Source organism: Ochlerotatus camptorhynchus, unplaced genomic scaffold (genome assembly GCF_037179485.1).
Source record: "Ochlerotatus camptorhynchus isolate MF236.1 unplaced genomic scaffold, CSIRO-AGI_Acam_v1.1 ptg000082l, whole genome shotgun sequence".
NCBI classification, from domain to species: domain Eukaryota; kingdom Metazoa; phylum Arthropoda; class Insecta; order Diptera; family Culicidae; genus Ochlerotatus; species Ochlerotatus camptorhynchus.
The window spans coordinates 2822729-2837252 of NW_027040572.1; the positions used below are offsets into that span (position 1 = coordinate 2822729).

A 14524-nucleotide genomic window follows, 5' to 3' on the forward strand; every position below is an offset into this window, starting at 1 on the left:
GACTGGACCAAACCGATCGACTAATCATGATGATAAAATTCATTTGAATGAATTTATATAACTTTGAAAATGTTGTTTGAAAATGTACAGCTTATGTCTTGAGCAACTTTTCATAAAATTTTGCCAACGACAGCCATTTTCTAACATGCAAAATAAAAAAAAGTTGGTATCGCTGCGCCACTTGAACTATTTTTATTCACCAAATGATATTCCTAACTAAGTCCATAAACTTTGCTAAACACGTCAACTCTATTGGATGCAATCACAGAAAAAAAAATCCTGCTAGATTTCATTTCTGACTCACTATCCAGTGTTATAAGATTATGACACCTTTCTTTGGGTGGTTTTTGCGTCCAATTCCGTTCAGTAGTTGTCGTGAAATTCGAGTTAGTTTCCTATATCCGTGTTTTTAGTATCTTGTTCCGTCTCTATATCCAGAACCAGATGACTGATTCATTCATTTGACGGTTGTTGCATCCGGTTTGGTTCAGTGGTTGTCGCGAAACACGACTTAGGTCCGAAATCCGTGTATTTCGGATCATGTGTCTGTCATATTTCCGGAATCAGTTGACCGATTCCAAAAGTATTCAATAACGTTCTATGGGACGATGGAACCTTTTTTTAGTGGTTGTTGCGTCCGATTCGGTTCAGTGGATGCTGAGAAACTTGACTTAGTTTCCTATATTCGTGTTTTAGGATCTTGTTCCGTCTCTATCTCCGGAACCATTTGACCGATTCCAAAAATATTCAAAATCCCTCTATGAGGCATGAAAACTTTCATTTGACGGTTGTTGCATCCGGTTTGGTTCAGTGGTTGTCGCGAAACACGATATAGTTTCCTAAATCTGTGTTTTACGGAATTTGTTCCGTCAATTTCTCCGGAACCAGTATACCGATTCCAAAAATATTCAAAACCATTCTATATGACTATGAAACCTCCATGCAGCATCCAATTCGGTTCAGTGGTTCCCGCGAAACACGGCTTAGTTCCCTAAATCCATGTATTTCGGATCTTGTTCTGTCGGAGCTGTGGCTAAAAATCTCCTTAATAAAGATTAGAAAAAAGGATCTTGTTTCCATCTCCGGAATCAGTTGAGGGATTCCAAAAATATTCAAAAGCGTTCTATGGAACCATTCCCGAGCAGGAACGAATATCTCGATACCTTAAATTGGTATGGATAAGCCTGACATAAGAGATAAAAAACCAAAAAAAATGTTAACCCAATACCATTCCAATACCAAATTATGATGATGCAATACCAAAACAATACCACACAGTTATTATTTTGGTATCCAAACATCAATTTTTGTTATTTACAAAGTATTTTGCATACATTTTTTTGGTATTATCCTTTGGTATTTTACCTCTTATGTCATGCTAGTCAATACTAAATTTTGGTATCAGACTAGAATTAGGTACCCGAGCAGGAGAAAAGAACTTATGAATACCTAATTCTGACTTGATACCAAAATTTGGTATTGACCAGCATGACATAAGAGGTAAAATACCAAAGAATAATACCAAAAAACTACATTCAAAATACTTTGTAAATAAAAAAAGTTGATATTTGGATACCAAAAGAATACCTGTGTGGTATTGTTTTGGTATTGCATTATCATAATTTTGTATTGGAATGGTATTGTAGGAACATTTTTTTTGTATTATTTTTTGGTATTTTACCTCTTATGTCAGGCTCATCCATACCAATTTAAGGTATCGAGATATTTGTTCCTGCTCGGGTAATCATTAGATATTTTGTCCTGCTCGGGTTGTTACCCTAGCAGGAGAAAATAACTAATCAATACCTAATTCTGATCTGATACCAAAATTTAGTGTTGATCGGCAAGACATAAGAGGTAAAATACCAAAGAATATTAACCAAAAAATTTCATGCAAAATACTTTCTTAAAAACAAAAAATTGAAATGTGGATACCAAAATGATACCTGTGTGGTATTTTTTTTGGTATTACGTTATCATAATTTGGTATTGGAATGGTATTGTGGGAACATTTTTTTTTTTTTGTATTTTACGCTCATCCATACCAATTTAAGGTATCGAGATATTCTTTCCTGCTCGGGTATTGCAACCAATTTGGTTCAGTGGGTGTCACGAAACACGCATTAGAAAATGTTACGATTATATACACAAAGTTCCCTAAACCTCACTATTAAAAAAACACAGACATTTTCTGATCTCGTTGAGCTTAGTCGATTGGTATATGACACACGGCCCTCCAGGTCTAGGATCGAAAGTCGGTTTTCCAAGCGATATGTAAGAAGGTTACAACATACTAAAATTAAAATTGTCTGTGGGGCATCCACCAGAGCAGCCAGATTTACGGAAATGTCCTTAGATTTACGGAATTGTTCAATCTCAAAGGATTTCATGAAATTGATTGTTTGGCAAATGTCGTTGTAAGTTTGTAGCAACCTTCCAACAACAAGAGAGCAAATCCATAATATTTCGATTGCCACGGACCTTCGGGAACTATTTTCAGAATCCATCAGGAGAAATACAGTTAGTAATTCCGAAATTATGGGGGAGTGCAGAGGATTTTGATAGTTTTAAATTTCAAAGGTTTTTTTCTATTCAAAAAAAAAAATCGCCGTCGGAGAACTCTCAAAAAGTTTTCCAAGTCCAAATGCCTGGTCCGAATAAATAACGAAGTGTTTAAAATCTTAAGAACTGTGAAAGGAAGCTCATTTAGGCATAATGTCCCCTGCCCTTTGGTTCGATGAGGGTTACGACGCGTTCTGCCAGGATTGTCGAGGTTTATTTCATGTGTGAGTAAGTGATGACACTGGACATTACGATATCGCCACTGCGCAAAGTTAACACTGGTCATTGTTATATGTAATTCACTTTAAAAGATGCGATTCTTACTTCACCACATGTAATTCCTAAAAACCTGACTGACATGTGGCGCTTGCAAAGATCACTTGAAGATACGATATGACGAAACATTGCTACTAATTGTATAAAACACATTTTTTTACAATGTAGCTTTTTTGGCATTTTAAAAGTTATTTTTATTATGAGATTATTATGAGGGTTTCCAGGCCATGTTGGCCCTTTAATGATGTTTGGGAAGTTTATAACCACTTTAACGTTTTTTTTAAACGACTCCTGGAAATCAGTTTTCGTTCGGATTAGTTGGGGAGCGACTGAAATTCGAATCGATTTTTTGAATATTGTTTTTTTTTTTCAATCTAACGAAGGATCAAAACTAACGTTATTTTTTATATCCGACGTGTCAACCTTTTTACTTGACCTTCTTCAGGAGATCTAAAATTGGAACGCCTTTTATTTTCTCTATATTATTGGTATTTTTAGTCGCAGTTTAGTTCATCACGTAATTATACCGTCTTTCATTCAACCTGTGCGATTGACTATCATAGTTGTTGGATTCTCTCCCAAGGTACTGCATCGTAAAGTACGATTGAGTTTTAGTTGGAGATTCTTTTTTCTTTTGTTTTTTACCACCTACTTAAGACCCTAAACGAATGAAATCGGGATAGGACATATTGCATCACAATGAAAACAAAAAAATATTTATACCATTTCAATTACCTTTGAAACAAGCACAACCCATGATGTATCCCATCATTGGAGCAGGTAATAATTGATGCACTAACGGTACAGAAACCAGCTCCCGAACCGGAACGAACGGTAGGCTTCAGCAGGGACCCTACCACAACCGAGCCGTATTTGCTATCAGTTCGTCTCCGTTCGCCTTCGGGCAGTGCCCCTTCCAGCGACAGTCGATGATGATCTCCTCGGCGGTACCAACGAACTCGACGTTTTCTCCTTCGATCTCTGGCGTCTACGCCCGAACGGCTACGGTATTGACAGTTCAACGATAAAAACAGTCCTGTCGGCGCCCCGCTCGTCGAAGGTAGAAGCCGTGGATGAAGACGATTAATGACTTTCATCTCACAACCCCACCCGAGGGAGCCGACCCCAGACTGGATTATGTAAACGGAATTCTCCCCAGTGGTATTGGTGACCTTGTCCTTGTGCTTATGCGACCACCAAGAATGATTGATTAGATTTACGGATTGACTGTTATCAGTATGGACGATTCACGTTCTTTCTTTGCAGTTTTTCTTCTTTGCTAAATTACGGTGATTTCATTACATGGAGCGACTTTATCGTGGGGTTTTCTTATCGATCACTGAACAATCACAGACAACGCTTGCGGGTGTTATTGATTTCCGTAGATTTTTTTTTTTCGTGCAGGGGTTAAATTGAAGTAATGTACTACTTATAGAACTACCTACTTAAAATCGAATATACTAGGCAAAAACACACTCACTTATTTTGAATTCACTAACTTTGACTTTGATTGATTATTTCAGTAACGCAGTTCTCACTCAATTTCTCGGAAAAAAATCCTTCGATTCCAACTCATCGAATGTTATCATTTTATCACCAACGGTTGTAAAAGCAGTAACTGTAATTGCACTTCAATTAATCTCCTACCGGTCACCATCTCCATCACCTGTCACTGGCACTGATGGCGTCGTCGTCGTCGTCGTCGCCACGGTTGTCGTTGGTTAAAATGTTAATTTGCATCCCTCGTCCTGCACCTGCGTTCACTATCGTCACCAGCACCGGCAGAAGTAGATGATGGTCGGAAACTGTGATACATTTTCATGTTGCACTCTCTGTGCGGTAAATAGTCCTTTGTTTGCATATATTTCGCATTTTTTGCACTACTTGCTGCTACCACTTATTTTCTGCATCTCTGCACCAGACTGTCTAACGTCGTCTCGGCTACCTACTGGAATCAAGAGGTGCACACTCCACCAGTAAGGACTCGGTTATGTCTTCCCACTCCACTGAAGCCCGGGACGACGACGGGGTGGAATAGACAACACAATTGCACAGATCCAGTGATCTGCACCACCGAGGAACGGCTGGAGAGGGAGGGGGGCACAAATGGAGGTGGAGCACAAAAGAATTTTCCATGCACATATTTTCCAAGTTGCATTTTCTTCGTTCAGATTTTTGCACCGGACGGAAACAACGTTATCTATCGCGGCAAATACGTATTTTACCCGCACGCACACACACGTACACACAATGCTCTGTGCTGAATGTCTAACTGGATACTGGGGCATATTTTACGGTAAACACCTTGGATACGTGAGTCGTGCTGGGAGAGGGTTCGAGCCGTCGGGATTTAAATATTCTTCATTCTTTTCACTTGTGTTGCTTGCTGTAATGCCTAGTACACTGCTTACCATGCACTTACTGGAGAGTATGACGATCGTAGGATGATGATTGAAATTCTTGCAAGAATAGTTACGATTTATAGCTATGTAGCTTGGTAGTACTTCGATCTCAAGATATGGAAGAAATGGTTTTCATGAAGTCAATACAGAACTGATCTAGTTCTGCTTTTGGTAACACAGGTGCAATGGGTCTTATGCTGGCCTATGGATCTTCGGCCCATCGATAAAAATCACCTGTTATTCAATTTTTCGTAGAACAATGCGTCATCTGGACAATACAAATGGATATTTTCGGTTGCGACACAGTTCGAAAAAGTAGTGTAAATTTCTGTTTAATATATATATGTATGGTCCCAATATTAGGGACACCTAGGCTCATCAGAACCATCTTATATGGATCGTATATTTAAAACTAACGAAATAGAACCACAAAATTTCTAACTCTGAAATATGATCTCGTAGTGTGCCGAATTAAGCGTGTCCGTTGTTAATAGTTTCACGAAGCTCATCAGGTCAAACTGAAGCGCCTGATCTGCAAAAAGTGAAAGGTATCCTCGGTGACGCATATTCGGGATCGAGAACATAACATATTATACTATGACATGTTAGATGACTTCTTCCGGAACCATCATTTCGATTGAATAGCTTTATGCCGGGCTTGATCCACCGTCAACCGCAGTGGTTTGTCATGCTGTAAGGGGCTCAGTGACCTAGTGATAGCCATTTTTGTTCACTGACCAGAAGAGCGATATCCACTTTACATTACAGAGCAAAATAGAAAGCCAAAATCACCTGTAATCGTTTCTGCATAGCTGCACACATTGAGTAATCCTTGGAATGCGATGCAATGTTCCTCGAAATTTAATGAAGGTATGTGCACTCAAATTGTAAAGCCTTGTGTCTATGAAAAGCCCTAAATTGTGCGATGAATTTTTAGAACATTCCGCTCAACTAGATTGAGGAAACTGGCTCAAACCAGAAGGATTAAGAGTTACTCTCCATACTCTCCAGAACAACGTTCCATGATTGATGCTCTATTTTCTCTATTCGGTATAAAGTGGTGAATTTTCCTTAAATTCCAACGAGCGACAATTTTTGAAAACTTAAATGGAGGTGCTCCGGATACACACATAACCAGTGTTTTGTGTTTTAGAATAAAAGCTCTAGACATATTACATTCCTCAAAAATTCTTGCCATACTTTTTGAAAACACATGCAGAAAACCCAGGAATCGTTGTAAAATTCTACGGAGAACCAAAGGTCTTATAAATTTCTTCGAAAACCCTGAAGATTATATTGAAATTTTCTTAAGATTCATCAACCTAGCCACCCTAGTAAATTTGTGTAGAGTCTGAAACTAGAACTTTTCTTCAATTTTTGTCATTAAAAACAATCTTCGTGATGTAAGATTTGAAAAAAAATAAAAAAAATGCGAGATTCTTAAAAAAAAAAAACAATATCACAGATTTAAAAAAAAGTCATACTTAGAAGTCGTGGAGTCATAATTGTCAAAGCTCTGAAACTTGGAAGCATTTTAAGGGATATAACAAATTACAGAACAACCGATAAAATCTTGGAATTTTTTTTATAATTTAAAAGTATTCGAAGTGTTGATTTCAACCAAATATTGAGGAGGATTACCACACAATTTTCGAATGAGAAGTTTTGAGTAGAATTCCAGAATTATTCTGACATGAAGTCCGCAGAACTTGTTAGATTAGTTTGGAGAGATTTCTGGAGAAGAATGCAAGTTATAAGTTAAATTCTTAAAACTTTAAGGAAAATTCCTACGTGATTCTGAGGAGATTTGTATGATGATCGTGACAAAAATGACAGATGCATTTTAAGAAGAATTCCAACATAATTATGATCAGAATTCAAAAAGAAACAGAGTTTTAAGAGTGTTCTGGCGATAATTTCAATCCTAATTCGAAAGTTTCATCACAGAGCTCAAACAAAATATATTGCAAAAAATGCTAATAATATAAAAGAAATTCTTTAAAATACTCCAAAGGGATTCTAAAAACGAATTTCGAAAGATTTATGATGAGAAAATTTTTAAAAGAATTTCAAATGAATCAAAGTATCCTAATAGGTTCAAGGGAATTCAAAGAAGGATTCCAATCAAATTCTTAGAAGGCGTTTCAAGGAAATTTCAAAAATAATTCAACGGTATTTATCACGCGTTTTTGCCTAATTTCAGAAGAATTTCATGATAATACATAGCAGAATTCCAAGTTAAATCTGGAATTCATGTCATGAAAATTTTGAATAACAAAAAATTAAAACCCCGGAAAAGAATAGTTCAGTTTCGGTTTTTACAAATATTTGTTTCCAAAGTCCAGCATCTTCAATATTTTCTTTTAAGGCCCATGCACTTTACATTTGAAATTGAAACGACAAAAATCAATGTGAAATATTGCTGAGTGATTAAATTCTAAAAATAATAAGACGGGAAACTGAAGAAAATTGTGCATCAAATAGAGCAAGACGTTCATTTCGTAAAGAATCACTCTATTTTAATGGTTTATTCAGAAATTCTGGTGTAAAATGTGGTTAATTTATTTTTTCCGGTTCTCTCATCGAATTCCCGGGTTTTTCACGGTTTTCCCGGTTACTTTTCAAATTCCCGGATATTTCCCGGTATTCCCGGTTTTCCCGGTTAGCTGGCCACCCTGGCCTAAACTTGTCAAGATGTTGATCTAAATCAAGAATCTCGTTATCAATGTTGGGAAAAATCAAAAAATCAAATCTCACCAAGAACAAGATCAAGCTTGATTTTCGTAGACAAAAATCAACTGCAGATGATATTCCAAGCTGTGATATCGCAGCACGGAATATCAAGCTAACAAAACTCACCAGCTGCAAATCTCACCAAACTGTGGTGAGATTGAGTTTCATGATTTTTGCTTTACAACCGAACACAACCGACACTTCCATAACGGCTGGCAGCAGTCGCTTCGTGTCTATCATCGATGAAGAGAAAAAAAAAGAAAGCATTATTATACCTTCTCTTTCTAAGAAAACGAGTCGCAGCGGAATCATTTTTGCGTCGATTCAACTCTCAGCTTCAACTTTAAACGTTGTGAATAGTCTCGCAATATTTAAGGACCTTGTAAAATCAATATCAAGTATGATATTTTGCTCCAATGATGTTTAGAGCGGATGCGAGCGGAAAAAACATCAATTTGTTAATGATTATGCCATCACTGCTCATCATATAATTTCATTTTTAATTCAATGAAAAGTTTAAAATGCAGCCTTATTACATATTTTTCAATTCAAGCTCTAATTGTCTATTTCTGGAAGAACCTACAAACTACAAAGCAACTAATGACATCGCTTTACTCTGCAGCTGTCCCTAAACCTATACTCGGCAATGATTTCTCCTCTTCGGAAAGTTAGCGTCGATTGCAGTTGCTGTGGTTTCTCGCCTGACTTTCGCCATCCCCACAAGTGCTGTTGAGGCAGAACACAAAGTATGCAACGTGTGGTGGTTTGCAGTAAATTTCGCTTCCCAGTCAGCAAATGTGGTTCTATGGCCACATGCCACATGGTTGCTTAGTATCCAAGTCGTCCCTGAGAAGAGCAGAATGCAAGCCGAAAATGGTGACTACAGATTGCCATCACCCATTAGTTGGCTTGGCAATTGGCAAAAAGCTTCGGCTCCAGTAGCAGGACTGCATGTCGTTGTTAGTGGTTTGTTGGTAAACTGGGAAAACAACGAAATCTCGTTTAAAGTTTGTTTCGTTCCGCAGCAACTGCTTCTTTAGGAGTGGTGGAGGAAAGAGCAGTTGCTTGTCCGGGATGGAAACTAAATATGTTCCTCCTGCAGCTCTTTCGCCTTAATGATGAGGGAGATGTTGGAAGCGAACGAGAAATGTAAATACAGCTCTGGGACGACCTACATTAAAATTTCATGATGGTTCGTTCCCTGTGAGAGGACACCTTTTCTCCACGGTGTGGTGGGTTGTATTATAGTTAGGAGAACATGTGTAATACCAGACAGACGTAGTTGGTGGAAGAATGGTTAACACGGTGCAGAACGCATGGGGTTGTGAATGTATGTAGGTATGTGTTTGGGCACATAACACACGCTCACAAGAATGTTATGACGTCTGGTGGTGGCAGTAAATTTTTGATTAGCGAACAACGGTTTGCCTTGGCCTTCTTATGTTTTATTTCGCATCTTTATGGTATGTTATTACAACGCGTCATGGTTTGATTCAAATTAATTTGGTTGGTTTGGTTGGATGTCACAAACATGTTATGGCTTTCTGTTTGATATTACATTGTTACGATCAGTGGTGGAAAAGTTTGCGATATTTCACGAAGTTCACCAAGGGAAAAGTTCGTGAGTCATAGTGAACTTTCGCAAACTTTTCCATCACTGGTAATACCATCATGTGTAGAATTCAACGACCACACTCAAAAATGATAATTAGATATTCAGTAACGCCGGTACAATTTCTACACGTGTTGAAAACTGAACGCATTCTAACAATATTGACAAGGTCAGTGGATAATGCAAATATATGTAAAGTCTCAGTCTTTAGATCTCCAACTTACGTGTTCAACCAAATTTAAACGTAGATTCTTAACATATTCAAAACTTTCCCAGACGGTAAACGAACATATGGTTAGTGTGACCAGGCACTACTTAGCACACTTGGAACTCCAAAAGCTCCAGAAATGTTCGATACTTAAGAACTCTGGGAATTCCTTTACACCGATATATTTCAAAACCCTACAACGCCAAGAACACACAGTCCTAATAGACCACGAAGGACTACGTGGTCTTATATTAATAAACTGCAGCAGGAGCTTGTGTTTTGTGTAGGAATAGGAATCTTTTGGAAAATCTTGGTGGCCCTGAAAAAGGTTGATGGTAGTACAGGCTTAAGGCCTTTGGAAGATGATGATGACGTGTAGGCAGTTGGATCAGCAAATCGGACCGGACAATCCCATATTCTTCGGTTTAATGATTGGCCACTCGCAAGAGTCTCGGCCCGTCTGCTGCTGGACAGGGGTTTAACTGGTGTCTGCGACAGGTTGGAAGGCCGCAGAATATCAGTGCCCCAGCTAAAGCTCCTCCCCTTTTTAGTTTTTCTCGTGAAACTCCTTCTCTCAACAAGTTGGTAAATCTTTGCCTTTAGCAGAAAGACGCTTAACACTTTTTTCGGCGAACTTATGGCCCTGTTTCATGTCATGGTTCTTCTCTATGTCTGTTCAGATAAATTAGTACTTTTATTTATTTTCTCTACTGCGCTAAATCAAACGAGTAGAAATAAGAAGGGATGTCGGTAACGCGCTCGAATAATTGAAAATTCGATAAATATTTAATTGAAAATTTGTTAAACGATTAATCGTTAATCGAATGATTGAACTTTTGAGCATCCCTAGAAAATAGTGTAATTTCATGTTTTTTGGTGGTCCTTCGAAAATGTCGAACAGCAGAATTGCAACCAGCAAGTGTAACCCAAGAACCAAAAGCGGTGTGATGCTATGACAACAACTGAATTAAGGGGTTTAAAATCAGAGGGGTGAAAGTCAATTCTCTTCATAGATTTTTTTTTCTTATGATGACCACGGCTTCACTAACGTATTTAGCACTATTTCTGCTAGGCTCTTCTATTATCCAGAACAACAAACGTTTCAATGAATGTGTTTGCCATCGAGTTATTAACGAAACAGAAAGTCGATGAAGAGAGTCGATCCAAATCACTTGCACCCCTGCTTCCAAGTTTAGTTACAATATTACAAGTCTGGAGAGCATTTTGTGTGGGGGCTTGTGGTTCTGAATATGGCGATGAGTGTGCAAAATTGCATCCTCTCTATTCGCACACGCTCGAAGATCGGAGGCGAATGCCACTTCGACTTGTTTCATATACTAACGACCAGTGATGGCAAAATCATAAATCGAATGATATTTTTCCGCTCTCATACGGTCTCAATATCACGGGTGATATTTGAACAAAATTTCATGCTTGATATTGATTTTACAAGCTCCTTTGATATTGCGAGACTATTCACAACGTGCAAAAATCAAGCTGAGAGTTGATTCGACGCAAAAATGATTCCATAGCACATCGTTTTCTTAAAAAGAGAAAGTATGGTTTGCTACCTCTTTTTACTCTTCACAGATGGCAGGCACGAAGTGACTGCTGCCAGCCGTTATGGAAGTTTCGGTTGCGTTCGGTTGTCACCACAGTTTGTTGAGATTTGCAACCGCAGTTGTTTGCTTGTTGATTTTTGTCTATGAAAATCAAGCGTGATCTTGGGCATTGGTGAGATTTGATTTTTTTTATATTTTCCTAACACTGCTAACGACTCTCTGATTGCAGTGTTGGGGAAACAGCATATGCAGGTACATAATTGATGGATTTGTAAGTTATTGCGACGCGGTTGAACAAAACTTGACATTTACCTCTTTTTCAATAGTTTCATGTTGAAAATAACAATCGGAAGTATTGCTATCAATGCGTGGAAATATTTTCGATCAATTGGTGATAAAATTATTGAAATAGGTCCAGGGGCAGCTGAGTTATTAACGTCCAAAATCTTTCATAATTTCGTTGCATGTTCCATTTTCGGTTTTCACAAAGTGTTCCTCCATATAGAAATCACAGACGTAATCCTACGTCAAAAATTCTAAACTCTCGGAATACCGGAAACTCGGAAAACCAGATTCTTCTGGTGGTTTTTGAAGTTCAAAGCGTTCTTAAAATTCTAGGAGTTTCATACGCTCCTTAATGACCGCTACCAGTTCTGGGTGTAAGTAAAGTTTCTGGCATTTCAAGAGTTTAGGAAATTGCAACATATTTATAAAAATAAGCTTTAAAATTTCCGATACTAAATTGAGGCATTATGAAAGTTCCAGGAGCAAGTTTAAGGTTAAGAGTTTTGAAAATATTCTTAACTTCAATACCGTAAATGTTTCATGCTTCAAATTCAGATATTCGTTTCAAGCCAAGAATTAAAAAAATCTAAAGATCAGAATCAATAAACATTCTCGAAGGTCACTGTGCGTAACGCCGAATTGTAGAATTTGAGAAAATAAAAATTGTAGGTATAAGAAAATTAAAAATACTGGATTAAAAATAAAATAGGGAATTTAAGAATTTACAAGTCTATGTCTAATGTCCAATGAAAAAAATAAGAACAAAACCCTTGCAGCACACTTGTCACTGAACAGTTGTGCTTACTGGTATGTAACTTATTTCAGTCACAATCAAGTTGCTTGGGAATTGTCTGAGAATTAATTCAAATCATCGAATCCTGATTATAGTTCCAAACAAGTTTCAATGAGATTTTCAAGGAAAATCTTGAGAGTGATTGAAAGAAATTCAGAGAAGAAACTGAAAAGAGGATTTTCAAGGTAATTGAAAGAAGAATTCCAACAATTCCAAAAGAATCAATTTCAGAGGAGGAATCCAGGAAAATACTAAAAATAAATATATGGAATTTATAAAAGCATCCTAAGGGTATGAATGAATTTTAAGAAGAATTCCAAGATAAATCTCAACAAAATTGCAAGGAATTTCTAAGGAGTTACCCATTGAAATTTAAGGATACTTATACAGAAATTTAAGAGTAGCCTCATGTAAATGAATGAGCATTTGAATAGAATCGCATAACGAACTCCAAGAGATTTCTGAAAAGAATTATTATGGATCATGAACAAATATACTGGACAGTTTTTTTTAATATTACATCCACTTGGCAACATAATAATTATGTCAGACGAACATTAGAGGGATCCAAAATTAGAAATATTCGTTTCTCGTAAGCAGTTGGAATGCGATGTTACGCGGAAGTTTTTCCAGCTACAGTGCAAGTGCACCGGTGAAACGAAGCTTATTTCACTTCCTGCGCCGCGCATGGTTGACATTTTGCTAAATGGATCCGGAAACGGCAATTTCCGGTAGTGCCAGGCAGTGCTGTAAATTTTCATATCATTCGATTGAAGATGAACCACTACAACCATTCAATCAATTCTGTGTAAACGAATTCTCACATGACCATAATTTGAAGAGCCCCTTTCTCATTCGAAGCTCATTGTCACTGTCAATTGAGTCACTCAGTATCATTTGATATACGACAGTGGAGTATGGAAGAAATCCAGGAAAATGGTCCCGAACAGACAAGTCGACCCGAAGTCGGATCAATGTAAGGCTAATTTAAGGTCGATGTCGACCCAATGTCGTGTTAATGTCGGGTCAATTTTGGGTTTATGTCGGGTCAATGTCGGGTCAACATCGGGTTGGGGTTTGATAGAAGTCAGGTTGGTGTCGGGTTGGCTTAGCTTTTTCGCCGGAATGTCGACCAGAGCTCCGTTTGTGTGTAGGTTACACTCAATCGAATGATATATAGCGTTTCTCTAATGAGAATGATCCATGCCTTCGTCAAATGACTAAGCAACTGATATCACCCATTCGGAGGAGGTCCTCTTTGATAGCGAATAGCTACTTTTCTCATTTTCATGTTCAAATGATTTTGAGAATTTACAGCACTGGTGCCAGGCTGTGTTGTGCACATTTTGAATCTGTTGATATGAAAGTGACACAAAATTTGGTTCACCGGAAGTCCCTATCGATTTGCCTGAATGCCATGATATCCAATCAGGGTGGGCACTGACTTTAAGAAAATTAACATATTTTTCTCGGTTTTATATAAACATCTAAACATGGTAAGTTACATGTAAATTATTCGAAGGGCACTTGGCTGAATTCATTAATAGAGTTTTAAATTTCTATAAGAAAACGATGAGATCGTTTAAGAATTAAGTTTAAGAAATTTTTGGCACAAGCTTTTCACATTCTTGAACTTAGCGAGATTTCTGACTGTAAATATGGCGTATTTAAAAGATCTCAGATTTAAAACAAAACATGGCTCTTGGGTTTAAACAATTTTGTTGGATTCTGATACTTCACTTCAAGCATATAATTATGATGAGAATACCTTATAAATTGAGCAGAATCTCCTGTCGATTCTTCGCAATTTATAAGGTATTCTCATCATAATTATATGCTTGAAGTGAAGTATCAGAATCCCAAATTTTTGTTTAGGTCCAAAATCCATGATTTTTAAAACATCTATGGATAATTATAAAATAATTATAGTTAGATTAATTAATGAAGTTTGACTAGAAATTTAAGGTATATTTTAGATGACATCCGGAAAATTTTAAGACAAACTAAAGATGAACTCTAATCCAGTTCTGAAGACTATTATGGAGATTGTGAGTAGAATTCGAGGAAACTCTACAGAAAATCGGAAGGAAT

At 37.4% G+C, this 14524-nt stretch overlaps 1 protein-coding gene and 1 long non-coding RNA gene across 7 annotated transcripts in view; both read right to left on the minus strand.

The window, feature by feature from the left end:
• Positions 1-14524, minus strand: part of LOC135698113 (phosphatase and actin regulator 4B-like) — a 540677-nt gene that overhangs the window by 246986 nt on the left and 279167 nt on the right. The window lies entirely within an intron of this gene.
• The window catches only part of LOC135698145 (uncharacterized), a 57196-nt gene that overhangs the window by 10676 nt on the left and 31996 nt on the right, over positions 1-14524 (minus strand). The window contains exon 2 of the long non-coding RNA XR_010517461.1: positions 3574-4786. This is a non-coding gene — a long non-coding RNA (uncharacterized LOC135698145). The remainder of the gene's footprint in view (positions 1-3573; positions 4787-14524) is intronic.